Raw genomic sequence first — 22,103 nt, forward strand, 5'->3', positions numbered from 1 at the left:
CTCTGCATCTTACAGGTAAAGGTCACCATGTTGATGTTGTACTGAAATGTTGTTGTTGAACTGAAATACTGTTGTTGTTGAACTGAAATGTTGTTGTTGCTGGGCCTACCCGTTGCTTTGGAGGCCCAAGAAATAATATGTTGTTATATTATTCAGCCGTGTCCAAAAGCGCCAAATAAATAAAAAAAACCATTAAAAAAATTGTTGTTTTATTGCGTTGACCCAAGATAATAGATAATTAAATTCTTGAAAAAAAAACCGATTACAATTCTTTATATAAGATAACGCTTTCTAGTTCCTTTCACTGAAAGCTTTTCGAGAATAGTTTGAAGTTTAGTTTAGAATTTCTTCGATATCTGTGATGAACCATCAAGTACTCAATATGTATGCAATCATTTTCTATCTTACCATCAACAATAAAAAAAAAAAATGAGTTGGCCAGTAGTAGTGAAGAAAGGAGTTAATCTAACGATTAATTATTTAACTTACCAGTTATTGGCTGACATAAACCATCCACACAGCGCTCATCAGGAGAACACAAAATCTACAGAAACTTGATATGATAGAACGCACATCGATCATTATCATAAAAATATACAATTTAAAATTTCTGGCAGACAAAATCCGTTTGTGAATAAGACATTTCATCAGACATTAGTTTCTGCACATGTTGACAACAGGATTATAACAAGAAATCATTCAAAATCTATACACTTACCAAATAACATGATGTTTGTTGTCGTTGTCCAAGGACGGTAACAGTGGATCCCAAAAGTAAGGTGACAACCAAGTACCACATCTTTAAGGAAATTCATATGGATGAAAGGACAGACAAAACCTATTTTATTGATAAGTTATTTTAAAATTATTATAGAATTAAAGTGTCCATAAAGTGATAAATACATTACGTTAACCACATCAACATTGTTATGATATGTTTTTCTTTTTATCTACTCACTTGCTATACTGTAAACAGGGAAGTTTTCGCCCGTTTAATCTTTGCCCCTTTCGCCCTCGTTGGAAGTGGGCAAAATTAAAACGGGACGAATTCAAATTTAACAGTATACAATTTTAAACAAAAATCTTTCTGGGAGAATCTAAAACGGGGTAAACTTGTTTCCAAATATGAAAAGGCAAAAATTACACAGGGCGAAAATAACCCTGTATACAGTATTTATACTGTATTTAATCGGTTTAAGATGTCAATCCTTTGTTTTAGATTCCGTGCAGAAATTGATTCCTCACCTTTGATTTACAGTGACACAATTTGATCTATATACGTAATTAGTATTATTTTTCCATATTGTACATATGTTGTGTATGTGAAAAATTTGATCGTCATTTTGCTAATAAAAACAAATTTGATCTAATATGTGTTTACGTTTAATTAATTGAAAATCAATCGTTGCAGAATCTTTCTAAGGAGAATCAAAGAGTTTTTAAAAAGAGAAGCTTTCTAAAATGCGTATCAGAAGGATAGCAAACATTTGAAAAACAGGGTCGGGTGTGACAGGCAATATGCGAGAAATGATACAAATAATCCAGAAAGACTAAGAATTTCAAGAACTGAAATTTCCCCAGTTGAAATAGAGACCTTATATAGACTATTCAAATCCTAAGGTGCAAGATTGATATTTTGTATATATATCTGGATGTATATTGGACGTTGAAGACGATATCAAGTTAATCTCGATAATAAACACCCCATAAAAATGTTTGACCACTGCATTCACCAGACTGTAATATTTAAGCCATTTTATGAGGAGGGATCTCGAAAACAGTGTCTACAATGCCAGGCCCCCAAACCACAAACTTTACTCAAGTAACCTTTTGAAATAATTTTGATGAAGAAACAAAATAGTCACCAAATTTTCAAATTTAAATGTTATGCAAAATTGCAAATTTTAAGCAAAATCGTAAATTTTATTTATATAATGATTTTATTTGGATTGTTATTTGGACTGTTTTACTTCTACAATGCTATTATTTCAGCAAAACTTGCCAACTTGTCTTAAACTTAAGACATCGCCAGTGGAAGTTTCATGATCCCAGGGCCAGCTCGGCTCCTTGCACGTTACTTACGTTAATATCATAAATATCGTTTAAATTATTTCAAAGTTAATTATTATGGTTTTATGTAATTTTACTATATGAAAAATGTGCAGAGATGAGTTTTAATCAGTATTTTCAATTAATTTTATTTAGCAAGGTTTCTAACAACTAAAAAGTAGTCAACTACACAACTGAAAATTAGCAAAAATAGTTAATATATGCTCTTCCCTAAAAATATGTTGATGTTAGTCATTAGTATATTTTAGTAAGTATTATTATACCTCTACTGATTTTTCACTATATAAAAGTAAATCGATATATTTTGCTGATTTCCTGAAAATCACCGTAAATAAACCGATTCCCTGCAAAACAGACTGATTCCCTGCAAAAAAGTACGTTTTTTTGATGAACTGATACACACCTATTCGGAACGCTTGACATTTTCTTTCAACTTACGACAAACTTAAAAATGTTCCGAATAAACTGAATATTCATTAGTGAATCGAAATGCATCGCGAGTCAACTGGTCCCATATCAATCAAAAAGAACCAGTTTACTGGAAGCGAACGACAACAGAAATGGCGTGCTCAATTTTGCGTAATGTTACTTTCGATTTTACTAGGTAAAAACTCGGACAATGAACTGATTTATTGATAAAATGGAATTCCTTTCATGACTGTATTCTGTTTTTGTCGTTTTTTTTTTTTCATTTTTTCATTTTTTTAAACATTGTTACTGAATACAGTGTTGAATATAATTTTTTTCAAATGTCTTGTTTGTATCGGTATAATAAAACAGTTAAAGTATATCATTTCGGGAGCCAGCAAGATTCCAGTTCCCCTCGAGCAAGCCTATTTCCCTCGGCGCAAGCGCCTCGGGAAATAGACTTGCTCTTGGGGAGCTGGAATCTTACTGACTCCCTCAACGATATACTTTAACTGTATACTGATAAAAACTTACCTTAAATTTCTGTAGAAGATTCCAAAATATAATACAATATGAGAAATTCGCAGTCTTTTATGTCTTTTTCAATTAGTAAAAACTAAAACGACCTATGAACTAGATTTGATACATCATTTGTTCCACTTACAGATTGTACGTATTACATAATTGACACGGCGATCTATGGATTTTCCAAATTAATTTGTAAATTCTTGTATTAAATCAAGTACATTATTTTATCATGTGAGATTTAAGGACAATGACGAACTTGGTGCTAAATGTCCCTTCTTCTATCCAGATTTTCAAAAGTTTAGTAGATAATTATATACAGTTGCTTAATTTTACTTATGTTTACTTAACAGTAAAAAACTTTTACGCTTCCTACTGAGTAAAAAACACCACTTTCAATAATCACAAATTTAACAACTAAAAATCAAACTAATAAAACCACATTTGTATGGACGAAAATATGAATGGAACACAATAGTGTCATTTTTGTGCTTTGGAGTAGCAGTGTAAAAAACATTTTTCTACTCGTAAATGTAGCGTAATGACGTCTTGCTTTGTTTACAATTTCATTGGGCCCTTGTATGATAATGGAAGTAATGACTATTTTTATAAATTTATATACTTTTCTTTCAAACAACAAACATTACTGTAACAATGACAAATAGCTCTGCTTACAGTGATGAACGCCCAAGCATAAAAAAGTCATGGTTATTCCCATGCTCTTCTTTTCTTATAAATACATCATCATTCACCTAGTTTTGTTTTCGGTTTTTTGTTGTTTTTTTTTTTTTTTTTTTTTTAGAAATACTTATTTTCTTTTATTTAGCTTTTTATCCGATATAAAAAAAGTGCTTATGATCGAAATTTCTAAAACTTAAACTTTTACCTTGTTTGAAAAAAAGAAGGCACCGTCATATCAAGAAAGTACAGAAAATTTTTTTTTAAAAAATGAAGGAAATAAAACTTTATACCAAGGAATATTTTTAGCATACTTGAAGTATCTTAAGAAGTTTGAAACCTGAGCAACCAATTATAAACCGTTGACGTGACATGTTTTTTCTCTCCTGTGTTCAAGTCTGAAAGCTGCGTCATATGATATGAGATTTATACAGTACGAACAATTTAAGTTTTCTTTAGATTCATCTATTTACTTGAAATGTGAATGAGACAAATTGATGTGAGTCAAATGTCAAACTAAAAAGTAAAAGAAATAGACAAAACTTTGGTGTTTCCTAAATGAAAACAAGAAGAAAACGAAGAGGGGCCAAAAGTCTTCAATCGATAACTCTTTATCAGTTAATATTTTGTAATACATTACTGAAGCAGAAATGTTTATCTTAACAATCTACAACTACATATTATGATTTTTATGTCGTATGGTACATATATAGGGGCCACAAGGGGTCGGAATGGTAAATCTTAAATGCTTTATATCTAGAAAATGAGGAATATTTTGATTAGTAATATTGAACAAAAGATGTTCAAAATAATGTTCTAAACAATATGCAACCTTTCATTTTTCGCCAAACGTCCCTGTTAGGAAGTTGAAAGGTTGACCTCTAAATATTTAGTTTGCAAATAACTCGAAAACAAAAAAGAATTTCTAAATAATTATTGAACAAAAAGTGTTCAAAAACCTAAAACTTTAAGATGAAATCCAGGAAAAGGGGCTGGACACTCCAATTAGGGGCCGAGAAGGGCCAAAGTCTTTAATCGATAACTCTTTAGCAGTAAAAATTTTGTAATACATTACTGAAGCAAAGATGTTTATCTCAACAACCTACAACTACATATTATGATTTTTATGTCATATGGTACACTTTACATAATTAGGGGCCACAAGGGACCAGAATGCTAAAAGTTGGACGCTTTATATCTCGAAAGTGAGAAATATTTTGATAAGTAATATTGAACAAAAGATGTTCAAAATAATGTTCTTAACAATATGCAATCTTTCATTTTTCGCTAAACGTCCCCATTATGGAGTTGAAGGGTTGGCCCCTAAACATTTCTTTTGCAAATAACTCGAAAACAAAAAAGAATTTCTGAATAGTTGTTGAACAAAAAGTGTTCAAAAATCATAAGATCTTTAACTCTATAATGATCACTATTTTGTGATACATTACAGAAGCAAAGATATTCATCTTAACGATTTGCAAAAATATATTAGAAAATTTTGCTCACATGTTACGTAATAAGGGGTCGCAAGGGGCCAAAATTCTATATCCTAGATGCTTTACATCTCGAGAAGGGGGAGTAATTTAATAAGCCATATTGCACAAAAGATGTTCAGAATATCATGATATAAATCAGAAACTTTAAATTTAATGAAGGTAAACTTAATGTCATTCTCCTTTAACTAATATCTCAGTCAAAATCACATCTCATCTTATCGAGAAATTCAACGGAAAACCTATTCGTTGCTCTCAACGAGATCGTATCTAGTTGTTTTTATTTTCTCAGTTGTTTAAGGAAGCTCTTAACACTGCACACTAAAGACTTCTAAATTTCATGGCAGTTTTATGCCAACTTAGAGTGATTTGCCCTTAGATGTTAGATAGATTACACTAAAATCTACAGTGAAAGAAACCATGTGTACTAGACAAAAGTGTTCTTAACATTACATGTTTGTCAGACTAAGATAAAGTAATTAAATAAATCTTTTGCATATATCTTCCCAATGTAAGTAAACAAGCATAATTTCTGTTCACTGAGTTGACATATGGTACCTTAACTGTCTTTGAACATTTTTTCAGGGAAATATGATAGGAACTTGATAAACTTGGTCTGTAAACTTTTATATGACATAATTTTCTTCAAGCCAGAAAATATTTTATATTAGTGTTTATAGCTTCCTTAAAACTTGAAAATTTATGAACAAAGGATGTGTATGAAATATTGAAGTTTTATAAACACTGATTGTCTTTGAACTCTGCAGAGATGATTTTTTTTAATGATAAAAAGTCTTATTTTATTTTGTTGCCATGACAGCAATGGTTTCAATTCTATACACTAAAAAAGTTCAATTTCATAAATTTTTAGAAAAAAAGTCTATAATTAAATCATTACTTTTCCTTGGTTTTAAATTTGAAGTTCAGATTAAATATCATAGAAAAAGTGCATTTTCCCTGTTTCAAAGTGTCTTTTTATGTAATAACTCTATAAAGGGTCAATGAACAGATGTAGTCATATCTCTAAAACCCCTTCAGATATGACTCTGGTTTTTTGAAAAAAAAATTATTTACATAACGAGGATTTAAAAAATGACAAAAACTCAAAATCTGATTTTAGCTCATCTGGCCCCATTTTCCCAGTCGTAGTCACATCCCAGATAGCAGGATGCTGTTGGACCTTTGTTGGGCCAACAATGCTCCTTATGTTGGGCCACCGTTTGCATTGAACATTGGGCCATCGGTAATTTGCTCATCGGCCCTTAATCAATCCAACTTGTGGGCTTATTGTTGGGCCAATGTAACAGTTAATATTGGACCACAGTTGGCCCAATGAATGCTTTCAATATTGGGCAAACGTCATTTTTGTTCAGTTGGGCCATTGTAAGCAATTAATGCTGGGCCAACGGTAAATTTGCTTATCGGCCCTTAATCAAACCAACTTGCTGGCTTATTGTTGGGCCAATGTAACAGTTAATATTGGACCACTGTTGGGCCAATGTATTCTTTCAATGTTGGGCAAACGTCATTTTTGTACAGTTGGGCCATTGTAAGCAATTAATGTTGGGCCAACGGTAATTTGCTCATCGGCCCTTAATCAGACCAACTTGTTGGCTTATTGTTGGACCAACGAACGGATATTATTGAGCCATTGTTGGGCCACTTATTTTTTCAATATGAGGCAAACACCATTTTTGGACCAACGTTGGTTTGTATCTTATTGGCTCTCCATCAGGACAACTCATTTGCTCTTCACTGGCTGGCCATTTGTCCTCAAAATGTAATAACAAACTATATAAGGTTATCGTAGTTTTGTAGTACAGTTTAATGGTAAAAGCCCTTTAATACTATTTATGCTAGATTAATAGTTTAATACATATCCACAATATCTCAAAGAATTACCATCAACAAGTATTGCATTGTTAGTAGCTCTACATTAATTAAAAAGACTGAGGAAAAAGAAATCATATTATTAAATTAAATTATAACATACTAATATTTTATTGCTCAAAGCATGAAGAATACATTAATAAAGAACAAAAAGTTGATGCTCACTTGAAGCGATACATGTAGGGTTAAATGATTGTATACTCCCTTTCTGATGAAAATTTATGCACAAGTTCAGTGAATTGCAGATATCAATAAACACGTCTAAAAAATAAACAAAGACCTCCTTTTCCTAAAATAATACTTAAATGAATCCCGCAATTTTGTTTACTTACACAAAAAATGTATCTGACATCTGCATCATGTTTTTTACCGACAAACAGACACAGAAAAGGAGAGAACTACAGATATGTCACAGCCCAAACAGGAAAAAGTTAGACACTGCCGCGTTCAATCTGATCCCTCTCCTAATTCTCCTCTTCTCTCTCCAGAGTCTCCTCCTTCCCTTCTTTAAATTTCTTCTTTGTCCGTTTCTTCCTCCCCCATCCCTGTCCTTTGCATACTTTAGCCATTCTATGATTGTGTTCTCAATGTCTTTTTAGAATCTCCAGTAGCACTAAAATTGTAGTATTTGGTACTTAATACATTTATTACTTTTCTCAGTAAAAAGTACACATACGATTAAATTTATAAGTATATCACTATATTTTTAAGCTGTCAATTGAGGAATAATCGTCTTTTTTGTTTGATGGTGTGATTAAGCGATTAGCTTGCGTGATGAAGGCATTTATGCATAAAATTTCTACACTTGATCACCATTACACCGATTTTGATTCAATGTTGCGCCATATAACTCATTATTCAAAGTTAAATACATGTATAGAAAATTTATCAGTACACTGAACACATTTTAAATGAAAGAACCCAATATATCCTTTAGTACTGAATGAATTTTGTTTTAACTTTAACATGTTCAACATTTTCAACATGTTTGATCATATGTGCTCGACTTTAAGTGTATAAAAGTAAAATAAGTGGTAGAAATTTATTCTACTAGACACAAATTTCAATCTAAATAAGGGGCAAATTATTTATTGTTTTAACTGTATCAAAACACATTTGTTATTTTATACTTTCATATATTTTTCTTGTATAGAAAGTTAGAAACAATAAATTTAATCACTGATAATTTATTTTGTTTTGATAAATATTAAGAATTTTAACAAGCCTTGTAAATTTATTTTAGCTAACTTGTATTTTCAAGAAGGATTGGTGGTAGATTTATTTCTGATTTTAGAGACTACCGAATTTGTTAATATATAGATTTGTAACAAATAAATAGTTATATACATTGGTCCAATGTTGGTCCAATATATCAGGCCAACATTGGGCCAATTAGCAAAATGACACTGGGTCAACGTCATTTCCCAACATCGGCCCAATGTTATTGTTGACGTTGGGCCAAAATTGGCCCAGTGTCGCATTCATTTAATTGGACAATGTTGTCGCAACGTTGGGCCAACATCTGTAGAAATAACATTCTACATTGGGCAAACGTCGGCACAACATATCGGGCCAACATCGGGCCGATAAGCAAACTTACATTGGGCCAATGTCATTTGCCAACATTGGCCCGATGTAACCGGTAACATTGGCCCAACGTTGGCCCAATGTTAGCATGCTATCTGGGACAGTGTTGTCTCAACAGCACCTGGCCTCTGCACTTATTTACACAGATTTGTACAAGATATCGTTTAAACTATAAACATTAATTAAGCTGTGTCGAAGCAAACATATTATAAATACTTACAAAGTGGATGCAGATATGCAAGGCATCAGTCTCATAACGCTCGTGTCAGATTAAAAATGGCGCGGATATTACAAGTAGCCCGGATGTTGTCTACCCATGATACTCAACCAGATTCGTGGTATATTGGGCCAACTTGGGGCCGATGCCAATCCCCCAACAAATATTTTCTCTCATGATAATAGTTTTATGTATATAACGCCAACAGTTAGCCCAACATTGGCCCCATTATACATAATCAACTACATATATCAATATTCCATTTTGGACCTTTGTTGGTCCATTAAATGTAACCAAACAGCGATAATACAAACATGATGTAAAATTGGACCAACGATGTTCTGCTATCTGGGGATTCACATCCTGTTCCTGAGAACTTTTAACTAACAATTATTCAGTCTTCTCTAAATCTCTCATGGATACAACGCTCATAAAAAAAAATCATAATTTTAAGCGTTTTATTAAAAATAAATAACCATGCACACAATTCAAAAAATAGAATAAAACACTCTTTGGTGCTGCTATTACCCTAAGTTCAAAGTTAAAATTTTGAAAATTTCATATTTAAACAAAAGCAGTCATCTAATGAAAAGCATGGACATAAAATATCCTCTTAATTATTTCAGAATGTGAATCTAATTTAATATTTGGAATCAACGCTGTCCCAACGTAAAGCTCAGCAGCTAATTATAAAATTGACACCATCACTTAGTTGGCAGTATAATAATTGGACCAACGTTGGCCCAATATAAATATCCCATCTTTGAAACACCTGAACAAAATAACACTCTTGCTAACATCGGGCCAACGTTGGGCCAACATTCTATTACCAACTTCAAAAGACAATTCTTTAAAGGTGTATTACAAACATTGGGCCAACGTTGGGCCAACATACTACTACCAACTTGATTTGATACATTCTTTACGGGTGTATTACAAACATTGGGCCAACATACCACTACCAACTTGATTTGACACATTCTTTACGGGTGTTTTACAAACATTGGGCCAACGTTGGGCCAACATACTACTACCAACTTGATTTGACACATTCTTTACGGGTGTATTACAAACATTGGGCCAACGTTGGGCCAACATACTACTACCAACTTGATTTGACACATTCTTTACGGGTGTACTACAAACATCGGGCCAACGTTGGTCCAATATACAACTACCAATTTGAAAAGACACTTTCTTTAAGGTTGTATTATATACATTGGGGCCAACGTTGGGCCAACATCAGCACCCTTCCTTCCTTGGAAAGTAAAGTGAATGGAAATTGCTTATGTTGGACGTAATGTTGGGCCAACAAAGGAATTATGTCATGGTCGAGAAGGTTGACATGGTAACATGGGTCTAACGTTGGCCCAACGTTGTTCCCCCAACGCCAACCTTACAACCTTTTACCAGTGTTGGCCCAACATAGTCATGCTATCTGGGATATTAGAAAGTTGCACTTTATCTGAAGCATATAAGATAAATATTTTATAGTTTATGCATAAAATGAGACTTAAAATTTATGAAACATTTTTAAATCAGATCTATTTACTTGAAATAATATTAGGTTATTTTCTAGTCCTCTTTCTTAGCCAAAAAGCTACATGTAGTCGTTGAGCAACAAGATCTTATTTCGGAGAAAGTTGTTCACTTACTCATACTTTCAATGTTCGGCAGGTATTCGTACGGACCTCAGATATAACTAGCATGAAGAAAAACACTGCAAATATCTTTATTTTGATCTTCTACTATTCTTATATACTTTACTTATAGTGTATGTATCTTAACTACCGTATTGAAATGAGGACATGTTCTGTTTCTATATATAGTCTATTACGTGACAAAAACCATACTGCTGACCCCGGATGAGTAATCAACAACGCTCTGCATTCTGATCTGCATGTAATTTACATGGACACATCAATTGTAAGGATTGTTATCAATGTTTTTTTTATGTTTATCTACGTATTGTTAAGTGAATCAGCTTTTATTTTATCTACTTATCGTTAAGTATGTGAAATGTTTTAATTATCTAATTGTGTAAATATCCCCACATCAATTGAATGAACATTTCAAAATTGAATACAGTGCAAATTACGTAAAACATTGTACATTTATTGACTGAGTTCGTTTTGTCGGACCTAAGAACCAAACTGTTTGCCAGAGGCCGTACGGCCGAAGCAGACAGTTTGGTTCGAGGGTCGACTAAACGCATTTTTTCCCGAGAACCCAGTCAATAAATCTTTTGTTATACCTTTCATTTTATATAATTTTTTTGACATACATGTATTTTTACTGTTTTTTGTGATGTAATAACAGGTCCGTCATTGTTGAACACCAACCAATGAAAATGAGATTAAACTCCGGCCACTCTGTGACGTAAGTGATCCAACATCTTATCGACCGATCCAACATCTCACTCAGCGGTCAAACATCGATGTTTTTTTATGCCCGCTCAGTAAAACATTGGGAATGTTAGACTTTTTTCGTATAGATTTCTATAGGAAGAAATTTTTAAGGTATGACAATGGATAGTTCATCTTGATAAAGCATTTAAAATGAACTCCAATCTCCAAAATTATGATGACAAAGTCCCATAATCTATTATTTCGGTAATTATGTGGACTTGTCAGATATATTTATTTCCTATTTTCATATATTTCCGTCACGTAACCACTATTGACTTTTTGAATAGTTATCAGTTATTCACACATCTAAAAATCAATATGGAAACGTGCTCATGGCAAGTTTGTGTCATCCAGATGACAATTTATTTTTTCTGTCAAGTCGACATTAGAGTCATATTTCAGTTAATGACATGGATAATTTGATTAATATTGAGAAACATTGTGAGTATCTAATTATCTAAACAAGATCAAAATCTGGGAAGTTCTCTTAAATATCTAAAAATTCAACATAACTATCTGAAAAGTCAATATAATCATTTCAAAAATTTAACCAAAGACCTAAAGCATGCTTTAGTTCCATGATGTGACAGTGATGTACCATAAGAAATATCTACTGACGTATTGAGTTTGCTGAAACATGAATTTTTTGTATTTTTGCAAATTTATTAATTTATTTATTTTTTTTTTTTTTGTAAAAAAAAAACTGAAAAGGAGCTATAAATGATAGATACAATATTTATATTTGAAATGTAAATCTTCTTTTATTTACAAAGAGTAGGTGTATATGCGGCGTAGATTTAAGTACTTTACTTTGAACTTGAAAAGCGTATAGGGTAATTCAAACTAATTTTATCGGGCCTGGAAATTCATATTAATGAGTTTCACTAGTATCTCCCCGTCAAAGTTAATGGAAAACAATATTTTCTCACTTTGCATTAGTTTTAATTTAGCTAATTAAAAATCATACAAAAATATAATCTCGTTTATAAATAAAGTATTTATCCATCGATCATTAAATAAGTACACATACGATTGAGAATACATAACTTATATTTTTTTACATATTACACAAATCAACATCAAATCTATCCAAAGTTTTTGTCAGTTTACAACCATGTAAAAACAAACAGCACTAGCTAATGATCCTTTTCTCTCTCTCTCTTTCTCTCTCTCTCTCTCTCTTTTAATTTAAAATTTTCCATATAATCAATTATGGGAAGGATGGCACATACTACAATATATCTGTATACCAAACATAACAGAAAATATCAATCACATATATTGATCTGAAGTTCCCATAACTCTGTAACGTCCCGGTCGCGGCCTAGGTCGAGGCCTCGGACCTGATACGCCTATGAAACCGCCTCTTCTGGACTCCACGTCGTGGGAATTTTTTCCAGTTATATGTCTTACACCGTCTCGAATTTCAATATCGTCCACTGCTTGGGAATCTTTTCCAATATCTCTTAGAAAGTCTTGAATGTCAATATCTTCCACTACATCCATTCAAAATAAAAAAAATGATTGTATCAAAGATTTAATAAATAGAAAGTCTATTATTTTTTAAGAAATTAAAAATTTGATTTAAAATCATATGAAAGGAGAATTATTTATTCAAGCAGAAAATGCAATCAATTGATGAACTTACATGCATCCACATCGGTAACTGGCAGCGCTGTGCAGATACTCAGCAGCAGTAAAAAGAAGATCAGAATTATACCAGTTTTTGGTAACATATCTTTTAACTGTTAATCTCTCAGTGAATTCTTGAGATACCTAGTGAAAGGTATCGAATCAGGGACATAAATAGTATCCTTTACGTGATGCGTCACACATCGATAGTCCAGGATGAATAATAAATATGCATTGTTCATGTTGTTAATTTCATCATATTTTGAAAAACTTCATCCAAATTTTTTTTGCACTCGGCTCTGAAAATTCTTCTCAAACATGAACAATATATTTACAATCCATGTATATACGTATTGAAAATTTAAGGATGATGAAATTAAGAAAAAAGAAAAAACAGGTCAGGAATATCTTATTTATTTTTTCTCTCTGTATGAAAGTACATATGATGCATATTTTGAATTTATTTTCTTTGAAACTGGATGTTAATTTCTTTATAATTTTAAAACATACATATATTTCTTCAGCATTTTTTATGACAGCACAATCAGTTCCTTTTAAAGTTTTTTTAACATTCTGCAGCTGTGTAAGGTTAATAGCTCTTCAATGTTTCTAGGAACAACCATTCAACGCATTGTATCGACGAAATTAAGAATAATTAAGCCCAGTTACAAAATTTCTACTCAATTGTAGTTATACTGTAGCTAATTAAAAATGAAAATGTTAGCAATATACCCTTAATCACCTTAAAATGAGTTTATGTCTCCTCCTTGATTCGATGTGCAAGAACATGCTCAAAGTACAAATATTTGATTAAAGACAAGCTATTGACAAACAAAATAATGAAACAACGATTTCAACATTCACGTTTCAAGTCATCAAACACAATTTTTCATTCAGTAGAATTCTGAATGATGTTTTTCATGATGATTGTTAGGCCATCATTAATTCTCTGAATTGTCTTACGGATTTTTTTTGTTGACCCGATCATAACAAGGACAACACGTCGGGTCTGACTGATCGACAGGGGATGCTTACTCATTCATGGTACCTGATCCCAAGATTTTTATTGTTTAAATATCTATTGTTTTGAGTATGATAATTGTCCTTTATCAGCATAATTCATATAGAAATTCCCTGCATGACGAAAGGAAACACCAATGTTGATAATCTTGTTACTCACTATTTACAAGATTTAAGTCACTTGTTAAGTGAACAAGTGAGTCAACTTGTCATCATGACTTGAGATAAGTCATCATGACTTGAGATAAGTCAACATGACTTGAGATAAGCAAAACCATGAAAAATATGGCAGGGTGAAGAGTGCGATAAGAACAGTGCAATAAACACTGGCTTTGTTGTAAAATATTTAAATGCACAAATTCAAAATCGTTTGATTTTTCTTTACAATTGATTCAATTCCTATTAATATAAAAGATTGGATTTTTTACAGTGATTGGTAAACTTGTACTTTATTGAAAACAATCTTAAAAACCGACCGTTAGTTAATATCATTACATTAGTTTAAATAGCATTCTCTAATTTCTACTTTGATCTCTTTCTTCCCATAAACAAAACAAAAAAAATTAAATCCAGATAATAAGATCCGAAATACAAATTTTTGCAAAGAATGAAACCTGACTTTAAACTAATATATAATGGATTGTCATAAAAAATCTTGACCCGTATATTTTCTTAAACAAGCAATAGCTTTATATAATGTAATTACACAGCGCGACCTCTTTGGTTGAAACACGATGCCGTTTGTAATGATGCCTGATGAAAGGTTTCGGTATATTTAGGAAATCTCACTTTTAGCCATAGGATGTGAAGATAGATATTAAATGTTGGGCTGCAAAAGACGTTTTCAAACAAAAAATTAACAAGATAAGTAGGAGAAATATATCTTTAAATCATACAATGCCAGATTTTTGTACACATATTTTCAACAACAGTGTGTATTTCTCAAAATTAATATTTTTCCAACTTTGCATTTAAAATACACATGCTTTAATACACAAGTAATAAATAAACAGGAAAAATGCTAAACTTTTTATTTATTTTAACATATATGTATATTACATCTACCATAATCTAAAGTAACGCATTTCTATAAAATACCAGTCATTTTTGGTACAGTAAAAATCTAGGTCTTAAACTCATATGAGAATTTATAGATAATACACTTTTTAGAGAGGTTAGTGTCTGTATATTAAAAAAATCCAAAAGATATCTGATCTCCATTATTTCCTTTCAGACCAGTCCTGCATTCCTCATAGATATTGGTCGACGCGGTCTTGGGCGGGGCCTTGTTCCTACGAAAAGAAATCCACCTCTTCTTTCATCAATTTTGGGTTTTTCTTCAATAGTCTGGGCGACTAAAAAGTATTAAAATTGAAAATGTAGAAAAAAATATTTGCATGAATAACATGAATAATTCGAATAATTATTGATAAGGTTTTAAAGTACATCTTCTTTAATAAAGAAGTTTTTATGATAATAGCATTTGTGAAATTTAGACTAATTTGGTTGAATATAAGTTCACTGTAAATCACTTTTTTTTTTGCTAAAATTTATATATATATATATATATATATATATATATATATATATATATATATATATATATATATATATATATATATATATATATATTGTCTTATTACGGAAGACAGTGATTTCTTATGATTATACAGAGCTATAACCAGATTTTGTTTAAAAAAAATTTCTCGCTTATAAAGAGTCAATGAATATCTCGCGAAAGTAAGTTGTCGCGAAATTATATATTTATAGTATACAAATGCATCTGCCAATAAAACTAACCTTGCAACTGATCTGGTTCAGTGAAAACTGTTCCGGAGCATAGAGCCAGTATAAAGAACACAACTAACATGCCTTTTGGTCCCATGTCTCTCTACTGTGAATTATTTACTATTTGACTGATTAATGGACAGCGTAACACCCTTTTATTATATATGTGACGTGGTATATTCAGGAAGAACAATTAGTTACAATGAAAGCTCTGATAAGTAGGTATGTGCTCGGTACAATTAAAATATTATAAACAACCAATAAAGTTTTTCTCCTGAATCGTAAATACATATATAAAATGAGTCATTTTATTTATTGAAACTTAAGAAGGATTATTGTAGAAGTCTATATTTTTTTATTTCCTTCCTGATCCTGAATTTCATCCTGATTGTGTGGTATTCCCATTTTTCGTTTTAATCAATCACCTAAAACATGACAACATAAACTTGTTCATAAACTTTTTCATATGTAAAAATATGTAAAAATGTCTTTTTATATTCAATCAAATTTTTTCTCAGATATAAGTAGAATCTTAAACTAAAACAGACTTAGTAATAAAATATTTATTTTTTATTGAACATTTTAGTAATATCATTACTTTTAGAAAACCGCGAAACATGACTAATATACTGAGTATGTTAATCAGAGAATAAAACAAATTCTCAAATTTTGTAAAACGGCCCCATTAAGGACTTGGAGGGGTAGCCCCTAAATATTTCCATTAATCGTATCTCCATAACGAAAAAAAAATCTCTGAATAAGTATTGAAGAAAAAGTCTTTGAATTCACAAGACCATTCATTTGAAATCAAGAAAAAGGGGCTGACTCTTCAAATTAGGGGCTCAAAGGGACCAAAAGTCTTTCATCTCACTCTTTAATGATCAATATTTTGTAATACATTTCTGAAGCAAAATGTTTATCTTGACGATTTGCAACTACATATTATAAAATTTTGATAAGCAATGTTGAACAAAAGATGCTCAGAATGATGTTCCAAACAATATGCATACTTTAAATTTTTGTAAAATGACCCCATTAAGGACTTGTAGGGGTGGCCCTTAAATATTTTCATTCAAGATATCTCTTTAACGAAAAGAAATCTTTGAATAGGTGTTGAACAAAAAGTTTTCAAAATCACGAGACATTTCATTTTAAATCAAGAAAAAGGGTCTGGTCCCTCAAATTAGGGGCCTAGAGGGGCCAAATCACTTTCACTTGAGATTGTTGAATAAATCAAAACAATTTAATTAAGTGAGAGAAGTCTTGATATCATTATTTTGTAACAAAGATCATAGTCAAAATCATATCTCATCTTATCGAAAAATCGGACGGAAGACCTACTCGTTGCTCGCAACGAGATCTCATCTAGTTATTTATTCTTTTTTTTCTTTACAAAATTTGTGCAGGAGATTTCTCAGAGATGGCTCGTTCGATTTTATTCAGATTTTCAGAGTTTACGTGTTTCTATCTGAAGTTTGTACAGGCGCTTCGATTTTGAAAAATTCACTTCCGGTCGGAAGTTATCGCCCTTTGATCGAAATTTAGAAGACCTCCTTGTCTGTCATGTAACTCAAAAGCAGCTCAAGCTAGAAAGCTGAAATTTTCAGGGATAATAGAGGACATGTTGCAATAGTGCACCTGGGTCAGGATATTTTCCGGAAGTGCCTAGTATGGATCCGAAGCTCGGTCGGGGTCAAAATTTAGGATACGAATCATGACTGATTTTTTGATACATTTTGCGTAATATCTTTTAAAGTGTGATAATTTTGTTAAAACATACTGAACAACACTTGTGCAGAACGCAAAGGTCTATCATATGATATCAGTAAATAAGCGCTGACTCATCACATTAAGGACAAATAGGGGCCAACAATCTTTGTTCAAAAACTCTTTTACAGTCAATATTTTGCTATACATTACTGAATCAAAAATGTTTATCTCAACAATCTACAACGATATATTATAATTTTTATGTCATATGTTACATAAATAGGGGACACAAGGGGCCAGAACGCTAAATCTTTGACGCTTTATATCTCGAAAGTGGGAAATATTTTGTTAAGTATTATTGCACAGTAAATGTTCAAAATAATGTTCTGAACAATATGCAACCTTTCAATTCTTGCTTAACGTCCCCATTAACGAGTTCAAGGGTTGACTCCTAAATATTTCTTTTGCAAATATCTCGAAAACGAAAAAGAATCTCTGAATAGTTGTTGAACAAAAAGTGTTCAAAATCTTAAGAGCTTTAAAAAAAAAATCAAGAAAATGGGGCTGGCGACTGAAATTTGGGGCCGAAAGGGATCAAAAGTCTTTAATCGATAACTCTTAAACAGTCAATATTTTGTTATACATCACTGAAGCAAAAATGTTTATCTCAACAGTCTACAACTATATATGTAATAATTTTTATGTCGTATGTTACATAATTAGGGGGCAACAAGGGGCCAGAATGCCAAATCTATTATGCTTTATATCTCGAAATGAGAAATATTTTGATGAGTAATATTGAGCAAAAGATGTTTAAAATAATGTTCTGAATAATATGCAACCTTTCATTTTTAGCTAAACGTCCCTATTAAAGAGTTGAAGGGTTGGCCCCTAAATATTTCTTTTGCTAATATCTTGAAAACAAAAAAACAATATCTGAATAGTTGTTAAACAAAAAGTGTTTAAAAGCATGAAAACTTTGAGATGATTTGAAGAAAAAAGGGCTGGCCCCTAATATAAGGGGCAAAGAGGGATAAAAATTCGAATTTATGACTATTTAATGTTCAATATTTTTTTGAAATACAACGACAGCAAAATCGTTTTTCTTAATAATATTATCATTGTAAAAGAAAATCTCAATCAAAATCTCATCTCATCTCATCTCATCAGGAATCGGACGGAAGACCCACTCGTTGCTCGCAACGAGATCTAATCCAGTATGTTTTTCTTTATCTATTCACTTGCTATATATTTATACTGTATTTAATGGTTTAAGATGTCAATCGTTTGTTTTAGATTCCTTGCAGAAGTTGATTTCTCACCTTTGATTTTCAGGGACACAATTTGATCTATAAGTAATTAGTATTATTTTTCCATATTGTGCATATGTTGTGTATGTGAAAAATTTGATCGTCATTTTGCTAATAAAAACAATTTAGATTCTAATGTGTGTTTGTCTTTAAGAAATCGGAAATCAATCGTCGCAGAATCATTCTAAGGAGAAGAGTTTTTTAAAAACGGAAGCGTTCTAAAATGCTTATCAGAAGGCTAGCAAACATTTGAAAAAACAGGGACGGGTGTGACTGGCAAAATGCGAGAAATGATACAAATAATCCAGAAAGACTAAGAACTTCAAGAACTGAAATTTCCCCAGTTCAAATAGAGACTTTAAATAGACTATTCAAATCCTAAGGTGCAAGATTGATATTTGGATATATATTTGGATGTATATTGGACGTTTAAAGACGATATGAAGTTATCAACATTAAAAATCTCAATAATAAACACCCCATAAAAATGTTTGACCACTGCATTCACCAGACCGTAATATTTAAGCCATTTTATGAGGAGGGATCTCGAAAACAGTGTCTACAATGCCAGGCCCCCAAACCACAAACTTTACTCAAGTAACCTTTTGAAATAATTTTGATGAAGAAACAAAATAGTCACCAAATTTTCAAATTTAAATGTTATGCAAAATTGCAAATTTTAAGCAAAATCGTAAATTTTATTTATATAATGATTTTATTTGGATTGTTATTTGGACTGTTTTACTTCTACAATGCTATTATTTCAGCAAAACTTGCCAACTTGTCTTAAACTTAAGACATCGCCAGTGGAAGTTTCATGATCCCAGGGCCAGCTCGGCTCCTTGCACGTTACTTACGTTAATATCATAAATATCGTTTAAATTATTTCAAAGTTAATTATTATGGTTTTATGTAATTTTACTATATGAAAAATGTGCAGAGATGAGTTTTAATCAGTATTTTCAATTAATTTTATTTAGCAAGGTATCGTTATAATAAAACAGTTAAAGTATATCATTTCGGGAGCCAGCAAGATTCCAGTTCCCCTCGAGCAAGCCTATTTCCCTCGGCGCAATATCCTCGGGAAATCGACTTACTCTGGGGAGCTGAATGTTACTGACTCCCTCAACAATATACTTTAACTGTATACTGATAAAAACTTACCTTAAATTTCTGTAGAAGATTCCAAAATATAATACAATATGAGAAATTCGCAGTCTTTTATGTCTTTTTCAATAAGTAAAAACTAAAACGACCTATGAACTAGATTTGATACATCATGTGTTCCACTTACAGATTGTACGTATTACATAATTGACACGGCGATCTATGGATTTTCCAAATTAATTTGTAAATTCTTGTATTAAATCAAGTACATTATTTTATCATGTGAGATTTAAGGACAATGACGAACTTCATATAAATGTCCCTTCTTCTATCCAGATTTTCAAAAGTTTAGTAGATAATTATATACAGTTGCTTAATTTTACTTATGTTTACTTAACAGTAAAAAACTTTTACGCTTCCTACTGAGTAAAAAACACCACTTTCAATAATCACAAATTTAACAACTAAAAATCAAACTAATACAAAACCACATTTGTATGGAAGAAAATATGAATGGAACACAATAGTGTCATTTTTTTGCGTTGGAGTAGCAGTGTAAAAAACATTTTTCTACTCGTAAATGTAGCGTAATGACGTCTTGCTTTGTTTACAATTTCATTGGGCCCTTGTAAGATAATGGAAGTAATGACTATTTTTATAAATTTATATACTTTTTCTTTCAAACAACAAACATTACCGTAACAATGACAAATAGCTCTGCTTACAGTGATGAACGCCCAAGCATAAAAAAAAAGTCATGGTTATTCCCATGCTTTTCTTTTATTATAAATACATCATCATTCACCTAGTTTTGTTTTCGGGTTTTTTTTTTTTTTTTTTTTTTTTTTAGAAATAATTATTTTGTTTTATTTAGCTTTTTATCCGATATAAAAAAAGTGCTTATGATCGAAATTTCTAAAACTTAAACTTTTACCTTGTTTGAAAAAAAGAAGGCACCGTCATATCAAGAAAGTACAGAAAATTTTTTTTAAAAAAATGAAGGAAATAAAACTTTATGCCAAGGGATATTTTTAGCATACTTGAAGTATCTTAAGAAGTTTGAAACCTGAGCAACCAATTATAAACCGTTGACGTGACATGTTTTTTCTCTCCTGTGTTCAAGTCTGAAAGCTGCGTCATATGATATGAGATTTATACAGTACGAACAATTTAAGTTTTCTTTAGATTCATCTATTTACTTGAAATGTGAATGAGACAAATTGATGTGAGTCAAATGTCAAACTAAAAAGTAAAAGAAATAGACAAAACTTTGGTGTTTCCTAAATGAAAACAAGGAGAAGAACGAAGAGGGGCCAAAAGTCTTCAATCGATAACTCTTTATCAGTTAATATTTTGTAATACATTACTGAAGCAAAGATTTTTATCTCAACAATCTACAACTACATATTATGATTTTTATGTCGTATGGTACATGAATAGGGGCCACAAGGGGCCAGAATGCTAAATCTTTGACGCTTTATATCTCGAAAGGGAGAAATATTTTGATATATAATATTGAACAAAAGATGTTCAAAATAATGTTCTGAACAATATGCAACCTTTCATTTTTCGCTAAACGTCCCCATTAGGAAGTTGAAGGGTTGGCCCCTAAATATTTCTTTTGCAAATACATGTAACTCAAAAACAAAAAAGAATTTCTGAATATTTGTTGAACAAAAAGTGTTCAAAATCCTAAGATCTTTAAGATGAAATCAAGAAAAAGGGGGTGGGCACTCAAATCAGGGGCCAAGAGGGGCCAAGAGTCTTCAATCGATAACTCTTTATCAGTTAATATTTTGTAATACATTACTGAAGCAAAGATGTTTATCTCAACAACCTACAACTACATATTATGATTTTTATGTCGTATGGTACACTGTACATTATTAGGGGCCACAAGGGACCAGAATGCTTAATCTTTGACGCTTTATATCTCGAAAATGAGAAATATTTTGATAAGTAGTATTGATCAAAAGATGTTCAAAATAATGTTCTTAACAATATGCAATCTTTCATTTTTCGCTAAACGTCCCCATTATGGAGTTGAAGGGTTGGCCCCTAAACATCTTTTTTGCAAATAACTCGAAAACAAAAAAGAATTTCTGAATAGTTGTTGAACAAAAAGTGTTCAAAAATCATAAGATCTTTAACTCTATAATGATCACTATTTTGTGATACATTACAGAAGCAAAGATATTCATCTTAACGATTTGCAACAATATATTAGAAAATTTTGCTCACATGTTACGTAATAAGGGGT

General features: G+C 31.5%; 1 long non-coding RNA gene across 1 annotated transcript; it reads right to left on the reverse strand.

The window, feature by feature from the left end:
- Window positions 1-487: 487 nt before the first annotated feature.
- Window positions 488-3,034, reverse strand: LOC134257551 (uncharacterized). Its single transcript, XR_009989944.1, has 3 exons — window positions 3,013-3,034; window positions 719-799; window positions 488-544 (listed from the first exon to the last, which is right to left on the reverse strand). It is a non-coding gene; the product is annotated as an uncharacterized LOC134257551 (long non-coding RNA).
- Between the last annotated feature and the right edge of the window lie 19,069 nt (window positions 3,035-22,103).

This window comes from Saccostrea cucullata, unplaced genomic scaffold (assembly GCF_032062105.1).
Source record: "Saccostrea cucullata isolate Sc308-1 unplaced genomic scaffold, CSIRO_AGI_Scuc_v1 ctg2931, whole genome shotgun sequence".
NCBI classification, from domain to species: Eukaryota; Metazoa; Mollusca; class Bivalvia; order Ostreida; family Ostreidae; genus Saccostrea; species Saccostrea cuccullata.